The sequence below is a fragment of the Dermacentor albipictus genome, chromosome 6 (genome assembly GCF_038994185.2).
Source record: "Dermacentor albipictus isolate Rhodes 1998 colony chromosome 6, USDA_Dalb.pri_finalv2, whole genome shotgun sequence".
In the NCBI taxonomy this organism is placed as follows: Eukaryota; Metazoa; Arthropoda; class Arachnida; order Ixodida; family Ixodidae; genus Dermacentor; species Dermacentor albipictus.
In genome coordinates, this window is record NC_091826.1 from 18,534,420 (window position 1) to 18,553,551 (window position 19,132).

The following is a 19,132-nucleotide window of genomic DNA, read 5'->3' on the forward strand; positions in this document are numbered from 1 at the left end:
TTAAATATTAATATGCAGAAGATGCCGATAATGATAAGTAGCCGGGCAAAGGAACAAGAGATCAGCATCGCCAGTCGGCCACTAGAGACTGTGAAGGAGTACGTTTACCTAGGTCAATTAATCACAGGGAACCCTGATCATGAGAAGGAAATTCACAGAAGAATAAAAATAGGTTGGATCGCATACGGCAGACATTGCCAGCTCATGAATGGAAGCTTACCATTAGTATTGAAAAGTAAGGTGTGCAATCAGTGCAGTTTGCCAGTGCTGACATATGGGGCAGACTTGAGAATGAGTTAAGGACCGCGTAAAGAGCGATCGAACGAAGACTGCTAGGCATAACGTTAAGAGAGAGAAATAGAGCGGTGTGGATCGGAGAGCGAACGGGTATAGACGATATTCTAATTGACATCAAGAGGAAAAAATGTATCTGGGCAGGTCATGTAATGCGCCGGTTAGATAGCCGTTGGACCATTAGGGTTACAGAATGGGTGCCAAGAGAAGGAAAACGCAATCGAGGACGATAAAACACTAAGTGGAGCGATGAAATTAGGAACTTCGCGGGCGCTAGAAGGAGATCGCAGGGAGAGGCCTTCGTCCTGCAGTGGACATAAAACATGATGATGATGATGACGACGATGATGATGATGATGGAGGTGCTGGGCCCCCCCCGAAAAAAAATCCTGGGTACGTGCCTGTCTCGAGCTATTGATAGACAGCGCTACGGCTTAGCAAACCCACCACTTAGAACGACAGAAAGCTGAGCTAGTTGGTAAGGGTTCATGCTGCAAAGAAGGGGTAAGGCGCGCAGACACGGACACAAGAGATGAGAAGTGGACAACACGAACGCCTTTTAGTGCGCTCAAAGATACCCTAAAATGGTTTCCGCACGTCAGGGCAAGAGTTTGAATAAGTACAGGCGGTGGACGGCTGACGCGGTTCGATTACTGGTAACCCGCACAAACTCGTCATCGATTTGCTCGAATTAAACCCGCAATGGGAGAATGCAAAAAGAAAAAAAGAAAAAAAGAGAACTCAATCAGACAAAGATCACGATAGATAAAAAGACAACAATAGTACTAATAGCAGCGCTGAAGCTGGTTCTGTTCAACGCAAAGGACTATCACGGCACCAAATACAGTTATTGCAGTAGAAAAGAGCATCTTGAGAGGCTAGTCTGTATATGATTACGGATCGGAACGACCGAATGCGAAGTAGGGGCCCTTACTTTTCAGCATGAATCGCGTTACTTTCGCAGTCCTTACACTGGTCCATATCCCGCCAATATACCGAGCCATCGCTTCTACCCCATCGAACGCAAATCGCATTTAACGGAAACTCGTATTTTGCGTATTGCCACACCATCTGCGCGGCGCACGCGAACCTTTCGAGCAAGCAATGACATCTTGAAGCAAGCATTTTCGAATCTATAACGCTCAACCTAAACAAGCTGCAGGGTGTGCACGTGACGGTGTAGAACACGAGCGGATCCTGTAAACACGAACAGAAGCGGCGTGATCGCGCCGTCAGGAACAATGTAACATAAAGCCACGCTGTCGCCGAGTCGATAGCGGAAACTGTGTTTATAGATGCGCAGCCGGCCCCGTAAAACGAAACGACGGTCTGTGTATTCATTGCCAGTCCCCGTCGAGCTCAGCTGCGCATAGACCATGGCGTTTGTTTGAGAGAACCATCTGGCAATACCGGGAAGTCTACATCTTGTTGGAGTGGCACGGAATATGAGTAGACACCACACGTGCCGCATCGCCATGCGCATTTGGAGGCACTAGTACGGCCTTAGAGGCATACGTTAAAGTGTGGAAAGGAGAGCGAGAGAGAGAGAGAGAGAGAGAGAAAATGGTCTTAGAGACAGGAAGCGCTGCTCCACTAACACTTGCCGCAAGTGCCCCGCTTTCTGAACGAGCGAAGAAGCCTCCGAGGGAGTGCGCATGCGCGTGCTCCGCCTACGTAAACATAAACACACGTCACTCGCCGACCCGTTCCTCGGCGCTCACGTCGATGCTATGTCAGCAACTACGCGGTGACACGTGCTGTTCCCGAAGGGAGCGCCTCTCGCTTACATGCAAGATGTATGTCTTTAGTTGCGTGCAGTAGTACTTCGGAGCGATCGAGGGACGCCCCGGTTAAGAGCCGGTGGCAGGAAGCGGTGCGACTCGGGGGCTCGGTTGCAGGGCTTTTCTGGGTGATAACCCTTGCTGCGTTTCCAGAAGAATGCCATCAGCAAGTTCGGCAGCCTTGGCAACCTTGGCGCGCCGATTTCCTTTACTTCACATCGATGCTGGGCAGCTACTGGGTGCCTCATTACGAGTGCATTAGAGAATGGCATGTGGCCTCTAGAGCCGCGGAAATTCCAGTTGAGGGCTACTCCCATCTTGCTTGTATTTTGAAGTTTCGGCTAACTTTGGTTTGTGTTGCGTTAATGACCATAACGCATTTTGCTTCTCATTCTTTGACATGCTAAGAGGCGTAGAGAAAGAAGTGGCGGCATTAAAGAAAGTGTTGCAAGGCACCGGCCGTTGATTAATAGAACGTGTTGCTAGGCTACAGCTGATTCATGCTTACAGGTTTGGCAAGAGCGCACCTCATAGGGAACGAAAGAGGGCAGAAACAAGACAAGCGCTTCGGATGCACTTTGCAGTTCGTAACGTGTGGTCAGGATTTGGTTTTCGATATATGGTGGCTTCTCTTTTGGTCTTGTGGAAAGGTTAACCAAGTGGCCTTTCCTTTCTTTATTATTATTAACCTTGCTCCGCCTTGCGGCCTTAGCAGAACATCACGCCTTAATTTATCGCTGCAATAAAACTTATTGCCGCACAAATTTCACTGCCTCTATATAGCCTCAGTAGTAATAAACGAGGCGGTTGTGATCGTTGCTGAGAGCTTTCCAATCAGTGCACCATGTGGTTCTAATTTTCCTCGTTTGTCTTGTCCTATTCCTACCCCAGACTATGTGTGTGCCTTACATGTGTTGCTGCGTTCCTCTTTACGGGTTTACCTACCTAATCAACACATTCTAAAATGCCTCAAACGATTTAGACTATTTAGAACACACTGCAACCTCCTATAACGAAAGAAAGAAAGAAAGAAAGGAAGAAAGAAGGAAAGAAAGAAAGAAGATAAAAGAGGACGCCTGCTCACAAGTGCGAGGTTCCAGAAGGCATATGTTCACCGGCCCCCTGTCTGCTCTTCTCACTGTGTACAGAACACTCGCTGTCCAATCGTCGTGAGCTGTCAGCGAGAGATTGGCGTGTGGAATGCGAGGTCAGGGTCGTTATTATCATTTTTATTTTGTATAATTCAAAGAATCTGCCACAAGGCACGAGGGTCACGACTCAAAGAGCGCAAGCGCGGAAAGAAAATATGTATTTGCGGAAGAGACAATGCTGCTCCAGAGAGAAAAGACGGACGGCGAGGACAGCACGGATACAGAAGCTTGCAGAAGATGCGTGGAGGAGCCGTATACAGAAGCTACAGACGGATGCTGAAGATGGCTTCTGACGACGTGGAAAAGAGAGAGAGAGAGAGAGGGAGGTTGGCTTGAGGGCACGAGGGCGAGGCGTCAACACAGGGCCTGGCGTTGTAAAATCAACACGAGCCAAGCCAAGAACAAACGGTCGGATGTCGAGCGAACAGGCGGAGGCGGACGAGCAGACGGCAGAAAACTCCGGGACGGCGCGCTGTTTTCGTCTGCTGCGAATGGAGACCGACGAGACGCCGTCCAACTGTGCTTCGGCCACCGCGCCACGAATCGTGTTGTTTGAGCACCGCGTGCAAAGGGACAAGGGGGGACGCGGGGGGTTGAGGGGAGGAGGGGGGGGAGGGTCCGGACGCCGCAGCACGGAGCTGCCGCTGCAGCCGCGCGTCTCGCAGCACGTGTGCGTCAGCTGACGCTCAGAGGAGGGCAAAAGCTGACGAGAAAGAGGGGTGCCAATGGCGAGCATCACGAAGATGAAAGCAGTGATGCCGCGAGCACGAGCTGTGCGGGGGTTCGGGCGGCAAGCAGCAGCCCGAGCTTCCAGAACGTGCGCAAGTGGCAATGAGACACATCGCGCTTGTAAGCTGCGCGCCGTGTTTGTAGTTTATTGCTTTTTTTGGCGCCGTTCGCGAGAGGTAGGGATGGCTCCGCGAGCGCTCGGTCCTTGCTCGAGTTGCGCCCGCGGCCGCCTTTTTTATTATTATTTTTTTACGCACGCAGAACGGCAGAACGCGGTTTCCTGTGTGGAGTGGGGGGGAGGCGCCCTTCCGCCGTCTGCTAAGATGAACCCAGGCGTCGAAATTTAAAGACGTTTTCCCACAGCTAGGACGCTATCTGCTTCATAGTTTCAGTTTTGTTGCTTCGCGATGGTGCGTCCGATTGTGTTCACGTGCGCAGTTTGCAAAAGAGGAGATGGAAGAAGATTCGAAATGAACACGTTTAACCACAGCGCGAAGAAAACAGACGGGTGCACGTGATGAAGAACGCACAGCTCAAGCGCTCCATTTTGTTTGCTTTTCTTTTTTCACACTTTAATTAACGATGCCATTTTAGCGGCCTGCCAAAACTAATTTGCTTTTGGAAGGCACTCAACTTGTAATCGTCGTGCAGTTATGTCCTTTCTGATACTCAAACTCCACTCCCACAATCGTCTGTCTGCTTGCTCAATAGCGTTTGTACGTTAGCTAGGATGATGTTAAGTGCCGCAAAATTAAATACCCGAACTCCTAGGGGCGTGTTCGTTTCACTGGGGCAAGTTATTTGATCTGTGTTGCAAATCTGTTTGCGCGAGGCACTGAGTTCATATACAAAAGCATTGTTTATCCACTGGCGCCATTTTTCTCGGGTGATTTACTGGATAGAGAAATGCTGACGTAAATTTTAAACTGCAGAAACTCGAAAAAACTTTACAAACGGTTACCTGTGAAGGACCCCCATGAAGGCCAGCCATGAAGCGATAAGTGCAGATCGCTCGTACAGACCTCTGTCCTGCAGTAGGCATAAATTAGAATGACGATAATGGTGACGTGGACGACGTTGGTGGTGGTGGTGAAGGAAGCGAGCGCTGTCAGGCATTGCCTGAAAAGAGAGAGAAATAGATCATTCGAAATATAGAACACCAGACAACACTATGATTTAGTACTCAAGAGCACGACTTGTTGGGAGCTAAGCCACGTGATCGTACAGAAGGCACATTGAGCTAGCAGACGACACTGGGGCTGCGGAAGCAGCCTTTAATGAAAGTGGCAACAGGCACGCACACCAGGGAACCTTCTGGAAGCCACCGCCACCACCTCCGGCAGCACGCTGGTGTCAAGTGTCTGTCTTCCCTTCCAGACCACTTCGACGCTCTCGCGAACTTCTTTCTTCGCGTCCCTCTCTCTCTCCGCTTCAGTGCTTACAGGAGCTGAGGTCCACGAGTCACGCTACCGCTTCGTTCAGCCCCCCGGCAAAATGCGGTGGAAGAAAAAAAAAGAAAATCAGAAGGGACCACCACCGCGAACCGACATGTGCGCAGGGTCTGTGCTCGTCGCGGGCGTCTGTGACTGTGCTGTGTGGGTGGGTCTTGGGAGCGAGGTGCACTCTCGGCAGGCCTATGCTGTACCACCGCTCAGACTGAGAGCTCGGTGGCTTCGCTTTTTTGCAATAAGGAAAGCGCTGAGGGTTTTAACATCGCGGATAACTGAATAAATAAATTGGACACTAGTGTAAAGAGAAACACATATGAAACTGTATCAGTATGTTACCGTCGCGGAATACGACAAAAGCCACTTTTACCGTAAGTGAATGCTTGATAAGCCAGAAAAAGACGCGAGAACAGACAACGGGTCATGGTGCCGCCTTGAGGTCACCGCAACAGCTAGCAGCGACATCATGTACTTAGACATACGGCCTAGATAATTTTTATCGCGGAATACGACAAAAGCCACTTTTACCGTAAGTGAATGCTTGATAAGCCAGAAAAAGACGCGAGAACAGACAACGGGTCATGGTGCCGCCTTGAGGTCACCGCAACAGCTAGCAGCGACATCATGTACTTAGACATACGGCCTAGATAATTTTTATCTGCATTGTAGTCAAATAGAGCCAAAGACGGGACTTAGAAAGTTTAGAGAACATTTCGGCGTTTGTGACGTCACACTGAAATACAGGTTCTGGGGTTCCGGCGCTAAATTGAAAAAGTGGAACGGTATTCTCATTGAACCAGACAGACAGACAGACAGACAGACAGACAGACAGACAGACAGACAGACAGACAGACAGACAGACAGACAGACGGACAGACGGACGGACAGACGGACAGAGGGACAGAGGGACAGACGGACAGACGGACAGACGGACGGACAGAGGGACAGACAGACAGACAGACAGACAGACAGACAGACAGACAGACAGACAGACAGACAGACAGACAGACAGACAGACAGACAGACAGACAGACAGACAGACGGACGGACAGACGGACGGACAGACGGACAGAGGGACAGAGGGACAGACGGACAGACGGACAGACGGACAGACGGACGGACAGAGGGACAGACAGACGGACAGAGGGACAGACAGACGGAGGGACAGACAGACGGAGGGACAGACAGACGGACAGACAGACGGAGGGACAGACAGACGGAGGGACAGACAGACGGACAGACAGACGGAGGGACAGACAGACGGAGGGACAGACAGACGGACAGACAGACGGAGGGACAGACGGAGGGACAGACGGACAGACAGACAGACAGACGGAGGGACCGACAGACAGACAGACAGACAGACGGAGGGACAGACAGACGGAGGGACAGACAGACGGAGGGACAGACAGACGGAGGGACAGACAGACAGACACAGACAGACAGACGGAGGGACAGACAGACACAGACAGACAGACGGAGGGACAGACAGACAGACAGACACAGACAGACAGACGGAGGGACAGACAGACAGACACAGACAGACAGACGGAGGGACAGACAGACAGACGGAGGGACAGACAGACAGACACAGACAGACAGACAGACGGAGGGACAGACAGACGGAGGGACAGACAGACGGAGGGACAGACAGACAGACAGACAGACAGACGGAGGGACAGACAGACGGAGGGACAGACAGACAGACAGACGGAGGGACAGACAGACAGACACAGACAGACAGACGGAGGGACAGACAGACAGACAGACGTACGGACGGACGGACGGACGGACAATTTCAGCGTCCGTTTGACACGCTAGAAGGAGGGGGCGACGCACAAACACGACATTGTTTACTCCTTGTCCTTTGAATAAGCGGCACAGTTTCATACACATTTGCACGCTTACGCACACGGTTTGTGCAAAATAACGAGCAGAACTGCTAATGCACGCGCAACGACGTTACCACGTAACAGTAAAAGCAACACCGGCCACATTACAGAGAAACCCTCGAAGCACAAACGCAGAGTAACAACACTGTAGCGCAACAGACAGAATCCGAGCCTAAAAATTCTTGCCCTTAGCGTTGTTTCTGAAATGAATGCAAGCGTCAGAAACCGACTATGACTGCTTATTTATTTCTTGCCTTTCGTAAGAAAACAGCGTCAGTCGATACGAAGGCAGCCCATGCGCCCACGACGGGAGAGCAACATCGATCATCTTTTACAGTTTCGTGTTCTGGCTCAAGCAAATGAAAGTGTTCGTAAAGATTTTTTCGTTTGTTTGATTTTGTTATTATCTCACTACTTTTACATGAAAGCGCGCCTGACATCGTCCTCTGACAGAGATCGCAGGCCCAACAGATGGCGGTGCGATCTGGATAACACGCCGTGACGCATTCGGTAAAGAATTGGCCTGGACCATTTTTGAAAGCTGCAATAAATGTTATAGGCATAAAGCACGCCAAATGAAATGCCTACTTTGCTTAGAGTTATGGGCGACAGCTTTTTTTTTTTTTACAGTAGGTGACTGCGACAGCATTTAAAAAAAATATGCGCCGAGCACATCAAAAGTGATTTCTTTCTTTTCGTTTCTTTTGTCTCTAGCGTCGCGAATTCACTTATAGCGAGGAACAGTCATTTGCGATGAGTCATGATGGCAGCACTGAGTCATTTTCGAGCGAAGCACGATAAGAGACACATTTCACCTCTCATGCCACATAAACCCAGCTGATGGCTGCGCGTCTGACTCGAGCTTTTTATTATATATCTTTTTAGAGCAGTTCTCTTAGGCGCCCTTTCCTGTGTTGAGCCTCGGCGTTCTCGGCGTAACTGAATCGACGAGCACTGCGAAGGATGAAAGACCGAAGGCGGAGTGCAGCGGAGGATGAACGACGGCGATAGCAGAGAGAGCGAGAGGAGGAATGCGGAGGAGGAGAGTGTGGCGAAAGCGTGAGAAGAAAAGTGCTGCGCAAGACGGGCTCTGCGGCGACGAGTGCTACGAGATGGCGCCACAGTAGCGCGCGTCGTCTGTTCGATAAGGCACGCGGCGAGCGCGTCCGCCGATACTATATATGGAAACAAAGCGCTGCCTGAGCGGAGGTCTGTCTGCAGCGGCTGCTGTGAATACCACTCACGCGTCACTCATGCGCTGCCTCTCGGGATCTCCCGATTAGCGAGGCAGTCGCGCACCAAACTTCGCTCCGCTTTCAACGTGCCTCACGCGATAGATTCTCCGCGCCAGCCAGTGTATTCGTGAAGTGAAAACATTTATAGAGCTGGGCTCGAATATCGCATTAGGGGGTATCGTAATCATCGGTGAATTTTTCTTAAGTGCGCTCAATAAGCAGCGCTGCAACTAAATAAGGTAACCAGAAGTCTGCAGCTTCTGACTCATATAGCTTACGGTGGCACCAGGTTTATATATGCTGCAGAATTCATATTATAACCTGACATGCATCACTGAGGTTAAATGTAGACTGCCCCTGCACATTTCGACATCGTTGCTGCCTTCACGTCTAGCTGAAGATAGCCGAAGCATCTAAGCGTGCGCAGTTCTTGCCGTAAAGAACAGCAAACAGTGGTGCTTATCTGTAAAAACGTTAAAAACTGCGCCCTTTAAAAAAATATATAGCCTGTATTTAAATTGTAGGGAGCTGGCTGGTGCGAAGTTTTTATCACGCTGCGAGAGGTTGTTGCTTTATCTCCTCAACGCCAGTGCGTGTTCGCGTTGCGACATGCATCTTAGCAGGCCCGGTTGGAACAATCGGAGTGACTAATGGGTTAACAAATCTTTTGAAATTGTTTCTCCACGGCACGCGAAGTCCAACGACCCTGCCTCATGGCTCGCAGCCTCAACACAGCTGACGCAATTCCCGAGTAAAAGAAAGAGAACGCGAAGCAGATTGCTACACAGTAAAAGGTTTTACACCCTTAAGGGTGTTTGCTTGTCCCATGAGTAACACCCCTACCACTATGGCGTTTAAAATTTATAGAGGACGTCAAATAAACTCTAGCTAGACGTGCGACGCGAAAAGACGCAATTGAAAACTATGTAAGCATTCTTACAGCCTTGGGCGCACCGAGAAACTCGACAGGAGAATTTGATAGCGGCATATTTGAAACTTAGTTTAATGCACTTTTATGTTACCTGTCACAGCTGTCATCCATTTTACTTCCAAGGAAAAGTCGGCGAACAAGATACCATCATTGGTTCCCACCAACAATTTGATCTTAACCCTTAAACGTGAGGGTGTTTGCCATGGGACAACCGAACACCCTTTATACACTCATAAAGGTGTAAAAATTTTTAGAGTGTAGCGTTCGCAGGTGCTGACCCAGTCATGATGAATGGTGTTGCCGAGGGTAAATGCTGCTCGGTTAGGGTTAGTAACTTGCTCCGATCTGGCCAGAAAATTGTGTTACGCTACTCAAAGTGATATAAAACAAAACTGTAAATCAGTGTGTGCTGATAAAGCATTGCCTCAAAGGCCCGCGTTCGTTAACTGCCTGGTAAGGCGTTTATTACTACAGTAGCAACGAAGGTCAAGGTTTCATTTTGTTTCTTTAACTTCGCGCCGAAACTCCAGCGCTCGTACATCAGTGTGACGTCACGGATTTAAATGTATTTTCTCCCGTTTGGATGGATGTAGCTCGGTAGACGTTCCTGAAACTCGCGAAGTTTAATACTTGGCACTTTTAGAACAATATGTAGTCTTTATTAAACTGTAAATGTTTATCTACAGGCCCCCAGCAGAAGCCGTCATAATACATTACGTCACAGCGAGCTGGATCGGGGAACTTCGAGGTGGCGTCGCCTCATGACTTTGCGCTTTCTGCGGCTTACTGAACCTCTTCTCGCGGTAAGAGTGGCGTGTGTGATATTGAAGCAGCGTATAACATACTAATAAGGAGAAAACCGATTAGCAATAACTTACTACATCATTAATCTAGTTTCCATAGATTCACGCTTAGATACCAGTGCGTGCGTGCGTGCGTGCGTGCGCGTGCGCGTGCGCGTGCGTGCGTGCGTGCGTGCGTGTGTGTGTGTGTGTGTGTGTGTGTGTGTGTGTGTGTGTGTGTGTGTGTGTGTGTGTGTGTGTGTGTGTGTGTGTGTGTGTGTGTGTGTGTGATAAATTTTTTGACCATCTGACCATCTCAGGTTGCTCCGTGTATGACGTCCGTGAGTATAGTCCCTCAGAAGCTGGAATAGGGCGGCGCAAGATGCACAATAGGGTTTGTTAAACTTGGCGCGAACTACACCGTATTTGAGTACAAAGCGATTCGTGGCCAAAGAACACAGGTTTTAACAAATTGACGTACCGATATATTACGCACTCACAGGCTATGCCTGTTCCCTATCGGATGCACGGCTGGCACACGTGTGCAGCTTTAACAGCGGTCCGAAGCAGTCTCCCCGATGAGCAAGTGCCGTTGCTTTCTCGTGAAGCATTGAACACGATGACATCCTTGTGTGCTAGCTGTCACGTGAACTGGCCTCCACTACCTTTGCAGCAGTTGCGTTGTGCCTGCTCGTGGATTCGTCATGCAGCGGCTCTTCTACCACGATGGCCTCGGTCAGTAGCTGTCGAGACGTTGGGGACCCAGACTACATGAACCTAAGCAGTGATTATTATTATTATTATTATTATTATTACTTTGCATGTCGCCTCCATCTAAATGCCGTGACCAGGACTCGTACCCACGACATCGCGCTCAGCTGCAGAATGCCACAGCCACTCAGGCGCCGTGAGCGTCGCGTCCATTAGGGATATCGTGATGGTTGCGATGCGTATGACATGATTTGATGAGACCCGGTGTCATCACTTTCTGGTGTCGCTTGCTGGTCCCGCAGTAGCGCTTGCGCCACGTGATACGCTTTACGTTGTGCATCATCTTTCTTGTTGGCTATGATTTCCGTTCTGCACGCCCATTTTTTCAGCATTTGTGTATATCGCTTCATCGTCTCGATTGTCACGTGAGGCACGCAATGCTGCGCTGGGTTCTGGTATCAAATTCAGATGCTTTGCCGAGTGAAATATCGGAGCTGGTAGTCTTTCTTGCGCCTGCAGAAGATTGTGTGGTTGATAAGCTGTGCTTTTCAGACGTAGTGTAGTTGCTCGCACTACGTGTGTGCGCGGGTCAAAAAAACTGCGCGCACTCTTTTCATGGGTAGTTTTGAAATCTGTGAGGCTTTGCCTGTCTTCAGTTCCAACCTTTTGTCTAGTGGTCAAGAAAAGGCAACAAATAAACTGAAAAGAGAATACAGTAGATTTCAGCACTATGAGGACAACGGCGACGGAGATTCAAAAGTCGATGTACAACAGTGGATAGGATATCTTAAACTGGTATTTATTTCGTTTCAGTGTACATCTGAGTGAACATTTTGAAAATGATTTTCTTATGTTCATTTAGTAAAAGATATACCACAGCACAAACTATAAGTTATCGTATCCTTTGCTTTGTCGTGCTGACATCAAGAGAGAGAGAGAAAATGATGCAGGGAGGTTAACCAGAGGTAGTTCCGGTTGGCTACCCTGCGCAGGGGGAAGGGTTAAGAGGGATAAAAAGAGAAACAGAGTAGAAGGGGGAGATAGAAAGGGAGACAAGCACGAACAAAGCGCGTACACTACAGAGCGGTAAGGGGCGGCATTCTTAGAGTCTGTCGTGAAGCCCCGTAGACCGCAAGAACCTTACCAGCGCGAGTAAGGCCTTCAACGCGGATGTTCTTTCGGAGCATTGGCCTAAAGTGCTGACATCAAAAAGTTAGTATTAACTAGGAAACAAAAAGCTGCAAAAAGAACACGATTCAAAAGCATCATTCCATTCAATTAATGTTGCTACATTATTATATAATGATGAATTTGTGAAATAATTGCAGAAAATAAAACAACACCCATATGTCACGCATAAATGTGGTAATGGTCGCCAAATATACGGCAGAAGCATACGAAAATATTATAATGGGGCTAATGGTCAGCCATATACGTAAAAATGTACACCGGACGTAATTCGCCAGTGCACGGTCATAACAAACTTATATTACTGATGTTGCATATATATATTTCGTTTTCCCCTTGAACATCATCGCTTAGGGAATGATTAAGCTACATGGCGAGCAGAATCCACGCCAGTGAGTCATGGGGTCACAAATGAGGCGAAGGGGTTGTTCTCCTCCAAGTGCGCATTTCGAGCTTCCAGTTCGCGGTTCGCAAACGGGGCGCCTCTGGACACATTCCTGAAGCGAAATCGATCGGCACGACACAATGAGCTCGCGTTTAGAACTTGCGGTACGCGCAAGAAATTCGAGTCCTGTGCGTACGCGAGACAACAATGGCACGGACGGTCGCTGTACGATGATGGATATTGAGATCTGCAAAGCAGCTGCAATGTTTTGTTTTCAGCTGCAGCGGTTGCCGCACGTAACGGACCGCTTACTAACGCCGATGGCAAAGCGTCCGCGAAACGCATTGCCAGTGTTTGAACACACCTTTTCCGAGAACTATGATCGCGGCATCGGCTCCATGGGTCTCCCCCCGCTGAGAGAAGCGAGCACGCAATCGGAAAGGTTTTCACGCCTTGTGCGCAGCAGACGGCGGTGCGCAGTGAGTCAGCAAGGGCACGGAACGGAACAATGCTCTATGCATACTTGGTCACGTGAAGCTCAGCTTGTCACAGCTGCCGGCTCTCGGTTGTGCGAGGCCACCATCAAGCTCGGCGTTCTGCTCGGAAACATCGAAAGCATGCATGCCCAGGAAATCCGGAAGTACCGCGTGCTGGGTTTCCCCCCCTCACCCCCCCCCCCAATGAGTCATACCTGCGCAGCACTAAACGCTGTTGTATCTGCAGGCTGCGCCGATGTGAGCGGCTGCACCCAATCGTAACTCGATCAAAAGACGGCTGATCGGGCCAGCTGATGGTGACCCATTGTGGGCAGCACCACTCGAGTACGGAAGGCGAAGAACCACTTCAGCGCTCCCTTGGTTCTTTGGTTCCTGTCGTTGTCTTAAGACGGCGCTGCTTGGATGTGACAGTTCTTGGCATTTCTCTCTGTGTACGTGAATTTCTTGTCTTCTTTTTTTTTTAACGTAGGTAGGACATTAGGCAGTATAATAACAAGAGCTTGATGGCGCGACCCACCACTCCGTTCCAGAGGGAACGCTCATAGCATCCATCTATCTAACCATCCATCCATCCATCCATCCATTCATCCAGAAAAAACGCAGGCGGGATGAATTCTGGAGTTGTACGGCCGTCGCTCTCGTGTACTCGGGAGGCGAGATAAAGTTCAGATGGGTGTTGGTTCGTTCTTACGCTCATAAATATAGATGCACCCGAAGGCCTCCGACCCTACCCTCTTCGGCGCGACAATTATAGTTTCACACGCTGGCCTCAGGCACCGCTTGGACTTATTCCGTCACCATCACGAGAGTCGCCTCGTCGTTGGTCCACTGATTCGCCGCGCTGACGCTTTGACGTAGCATTAAGCACCTTACGGTCTTTTGATACCAAGTGATAAGAAACGGATTTGATGAGAGTAACGCGGGGTGCATGGCCGTACGCGACACCGGCATGAATCCAATAACGCAGAGATGCATCGCGTTCATGCAGGACACGATATTACGTGCGTGTGTCTATAGTTCCGGAGCACTGAGTCCAATACGCAGCATGGCACGAAAATAAAGTTAGTAACGAGAGTGGCGCGGCTCAGGGGGGTGGGGGGGGGGGGTGGAGAGGGACGTCGTGTTCAACTTATAAAGCGCCGCGCCGGCAAGCACTATGGGCAACTACTTGGGGCGACAGCCAAACGTAATGGGACTCCAAACACGCTCCGGGCATGATCGCCGCCTCGTCTAGTCCTCCAACCCGCTTTTCAACAGGATGCAGCTGCACCACCACGCCGGCGTTATTTTTTTACGCGTCGGGGCCAAGAGGCCGAAAAGAGGAGGTTTCGGAGGGAGTGAGGGAGGGAGGCAGGTCGATTCAAGCAGCTCGCCGTTCGCGTGCTTAAAAGTGTTTTCTCTCCCTCTCCCGTGTATCTTTTCGGCAACGAAACGCAAGCGGGTAACAGACGGCAGCACGCCCAGGCCGTCATTGGACACTCCTGATGCGTGGATACTCTCCCGGCGTGCGAGCCTGATACAAGCAGCCCGCGGTCGCCCCAGCTGACACGCTAACGTCAAGCGGCCGCGTCTAGTCTAGTGTGTAACGACGCGGCAAGGGAGAGCGCCTTCTCTCGCAGACTCGGAGAAAGGATACCACCTGCGGCTCTCGGAAGCCTTTATCATGGAAACTAGAGACGGCGCAAAGACGCCGTGCTCGTCGCCGAGCGAAGATTTTGCCTGCGCAGTTGACGCGGCGAGGCTTCAAAAAGTGTGCGTTTAACAAGACCGGTTGCACCTGCGTGTCGTATCAGCGACAGCGGTGCCCTCGTTTCATTCCTACAGAGCGACAGCCACGGCTACACATGCTCAAGTATACAGAAAGCACTACGCGCGGTGAACGTAGCGCCTGGCTGAGCGAATGAAGTAGTGGCAGGACACGACTTCAGTAGTGTTCACCCTCGTCCGAAACGCACTACGTTTACTTCTCGTATGGGGATCGCCGGCAAACCCAAGTAGCCGGGTTAGTGAAAGTGGAATGCCCACGAGAGCTCACGACCAAGGTTGCGGCTACGGAAACGTTTTCAGGAATGACACATATTGCACGATATGTGGATGATCGGCCTTTCCGCGTGATCTAGCTTTAACTGGTCGATTGACTGCAGGTATACCCCGGAAGAACATCCCAGCGAAAGGCGTCTCCGTTTGTATCAAGTGCGATGCCAGAAGGTTGCATGCCCGGGTTACCACATCGCCTGCTACGCTTAGAGCATACGATCGAATCACCGTGAGCCACCTGTTTCGATACTCACTACAAAACGAATGTGTCTCTCGCATCAATTTCTATTTATCTCTGTATTGCGTCATCCCACAAGGTCTATGCCATGCGCATACTCTTTAACGTCATCGCGCCACCCAATATTACGTGATCCTCGAGGTTTGTTGCCCTCCTGGGTAGTTGGAAGACAAATTCTGTTGCGGTAATTTTTGACCACCGGTCATATTCTGTGCGTCTTACATAGCCTGCACTATTTCTCTTCTTCCTCTCTATACCTACTAGAATATCAAGTACACTATAGTTCTACTCTCTAATAGGTACTGATGTCTTGCTATTTCTGATTAACCTCACGGATGCAGTTACGTTGCTTGATGCGCGGTGCTGACCTCCTTAAGCTTCTTTGTTATCCTCCCAATACCGGTCCCATAAATCATGCCTGCATGCATACACCATTAACTGAGAGGTACACACCTGTTTTTTTTCTTATTGCATCTGTCGTCAGACATACATAAAGTAGTCATTAAAGCATGAAAATGTTCAATGCGCGTTGCACATGAAGTAGGCACGCACATACGTTGCTCAGGGAGGACACATTTTATTCATTTGTTTGGCAGCGTGGGATGATGGGTCTGCGCTGTCCAAAGGCCCGGGATGAAGTTCCCAACTAACCGCGCAGTGTCGCAAATCAATCAATATGACAGCGCAATTTCAGGTCAGTCTATTTTAAGCATTAGATTTACAGAATGCAGTGTCAGCTCCGCTGACTCGGCGGAGTCTGCAACAAAAAGGCAATACTGAAGCTCGCGACGGCAAAGCAGGTTCAAAATTGCCTTCCGACTTCACAACTCTACGTACGACGTCATGTATGACGTGAACGCTAAGGCGCACAGATGACTCAGGTAGGTTTCCAGGGCCGAATTCACAAATGTTTTTCCGTTGGTGAGTCCTTTTGGCGTTAGCTGGCAGCCATCGCTATTAATATGTTCAGCATCAGGATTGGCAAGAATTTTCTCTTATACGTACGATTCTAGCGTTAGAGCGTTTTGCGAATACGGGCCCAGGCTTTCGAATTTCTTAACCACAATTTCTTTTCTTTTTTCTTATTACCTCCTTTTAATGTGGTACATATCACTTCTCTCCACATTGCGGGTTTCCGCAGAACTTCTACGTCAATCACTTTTCTGTGCGGTCAATATATACTGTCATTTTATTGAATGAAGGAATAAATAAATAAATAAGTAAATGAATGAATGAATGAATGAATGAATGAATGAATGAATGAATGAATGAATGAATTACACCGGTGCCGAATTCATGTACCTGGCCTCGCGTTATTATGGCCTGGCAGCTTTTTCATTTTATTCCTCCCATCCTCAGTAGTTTACGCAGCCTGGCAGTCAATTCTTGTATAATAAGCTCAATATCTTTTAGTAGCTGGTAATTTATACTCGCTCATCTACTTCGCGTCCGCGTTCTTTTTCTTCTTTTTTCTTTTACTCGCTCGCAAGCGATCGAAACATTTAGCTCGTCGATCATGCAGCCCATCGTATTTCTTTCTTTCGCTCTCTTTGCTTCATGCCCTTCCTTTTCTTCGCCGATGTCATTGCAGCATCCTCCTCCCTGTCTTCCTGTCCGCGCTGCAGGGTCCCGCGCGATCCCTCGAGCAGCACGACATGATGCAGCTCCGATCATTTGTAACAATATCATTGCGCGCAACCCCGAGAGAAGAGAACGGCCCCACGGCGAACGGCGGGGGCCGAGCAATTCGTTCCGGACCCCCCCCCCCCCCCCCAACTGCCCGCGGATGCAAGCCCGCTTTCACTCGTGTCTCGCCTTTGCGGTTCCGCAAAGCTCTTGCCACACCCTCGCGTCTTCCTCTTCTTCCCCTCACTTCGTTTTCCATCAACGTTCTTTTCATCGCTCTCTTGGCGGCTTCCTCTCGCACAGATAGATGGCCGCGACGACAATGCTGCCGATGGCAATATCGATCTCGGAACGCTGGACAAGCTTCCCGGTTTTATTCCTTCCCGACCTTCTTCCAGTGCGCCTTCGTAAATCCCCGCAGCTGTATTGGAGGCTGCATTCTGTTACGCAGTAATGCTTAAGTGCAAGCTTCCGAGGTGCGCTTAGTGCTGGACACTGAGCTGTAGTCTGCTCGAAGCTGGGCAGACGGCGCACTGATACGGTGGCACACAGGGCGAATGTAAAGAGACCGGCGTCTTTCCCAGCACGCCATAAAAACAAAATATTTCGCACTTGCCTCTGCTAAATTCTTCCCTAAATGTCGCAGCAAGGTCGCTTTTGATGATCAGCATCGTTCAATGTAACAGTTGGCACAGTAATTCATGTGGTTTTCAAGACAGAAGTGTGAATTTGCATCCGTCTGCGCGCCGCGTTATCTCACCTTCACTAACAAGTTGCGGAAACCAATCTCGAAGGACACGATTTGCCCTATATCAAACGACGGAAGCGACAGGGGCGAAGTCATAGCCGCCATATTTTGGACCCTTACGGCGGGCGGGCTGGACGAAAGTAACCGTATCTTTTTTTTCTTGAAAACTAAGATAATTGCAGTGCCAAATGTAGTACTGAACAATCCAGGTCATAAATTGCGATCTTGATGCGAAATGTGAGGGAAAAGGAGAGAGCATCGGTAAGCGCAAAATTATTTTAAAAGATTATGTGCAGGGAGAGATGCAAGTGACTGTGTACGGTGTTCGCTTAGCGCGTTCTGTATTCTCACATCGCGTCAGTTCCAGCATGTATGCGCGTTAGGTTGCGTAAAAATGAGAGAGCAAGGTATAAATGACTATTTTGGCTAAACCACCACCCCGTTCCTGCGCAAAATTCACACTTCCGTAATACCTTTCCGTGTAGCTTGCTTGATAACACGTGGTTGCTAACATGCTTTTCTGATTTCGTCGCATGATAAATGAGAAGCGCACATTGGTGCGGCTACGTTCAACGAAAATGGCGCGTTTTCTCTATGAAAGTAAGCATGTCGTCAGTACGTCAGGTAACGACGTGGTCGGTAGAAGAAAGAAACGAAGAGGGAAAGGTAGGGAGATCAGTCAAGGACCTGCCCGGTTGGCTACCCTATACGCTTGGGAAGTGCTAAAAGGGAAGAACAGATAAGGAGAGAAAAGAAAAATATTAGTCGGTCATCCAGAGTCACTAGCAGAGGGATCTGGACTGTCACAAGCGTATCAGACAATCCAGTGTCCTTCACGAAGTGCAGAAGGGCTTTTTTGATATTTTGCACGCAAGAATGCACAGGCCATGACCCAAGGATTATCTAGCAGGTTGAGTTTCGCTTTTAAAGTACGTCATTATGTGTCAAAGGATGGGCAGTGACACGGTGTCATCGCAGCCGCACAAATTGCACGCCACGCTGTTGGCCATCCGCATTAGGAATGAATGGGCATTGGCACATGCGACGCCCAACCACATGCGACACAGTAAAGTTGTTTCGCGACGGAAAGGGCCAGGTGGCAGGCGAAGTCGCAAGCTATAGGGTCGAGAGAAGAAGGCCGTGCAAGCGCTTTTGCGCTTCTTGCGATCTACCGGCCTGTGTGAACGACTTTAACTGGAACGCCTTTTGTGTGTGCGCTTCCATGTGTGCGCGTACGGTTTTTTTTTTCTTTTTTTTGCCTTTTCCTCTCTGTCATCTTTCTCACCCCTATCCCCCATCCCCAGTGTAGGGTAGCAAACCGGAGACTCATATCTGGTTAACCTCCGTGCCTTTCCTCTTCGTTCTCTCTCTCTCTATAGGGTCGAGAGAGTGCAAGCGTGAGTTGGTGAAACCCGGTGAATTGCATCGTAGAAATGTTATGTGGCGTGCAAATGATTGT

The 19,132-nt window shown here is 49.6% G+C and overlaps 1 long non-coding RNA gene across 1 annotated transcript in view; it reads right to left on the bottom strand.

Moving 5' to 3' along the window:
- Positions 1–19,132, bottom strand: part of LOC135896317 (uncharacterized) — a 150,943-nt gene that overhangs the window by 111,457 nt on the left and 20,354 nt on the right. Inside the window, exon 2 of the long non-coding RNA XR_011515057.1 lies at positions 4,917–5,074. This is a non-coding gene — a long non-coding RNA (uncharacterized lncRNA). The remainder of the gene's footprint in view (positions 1–4,916; positions 5,075–19,132) is intronic.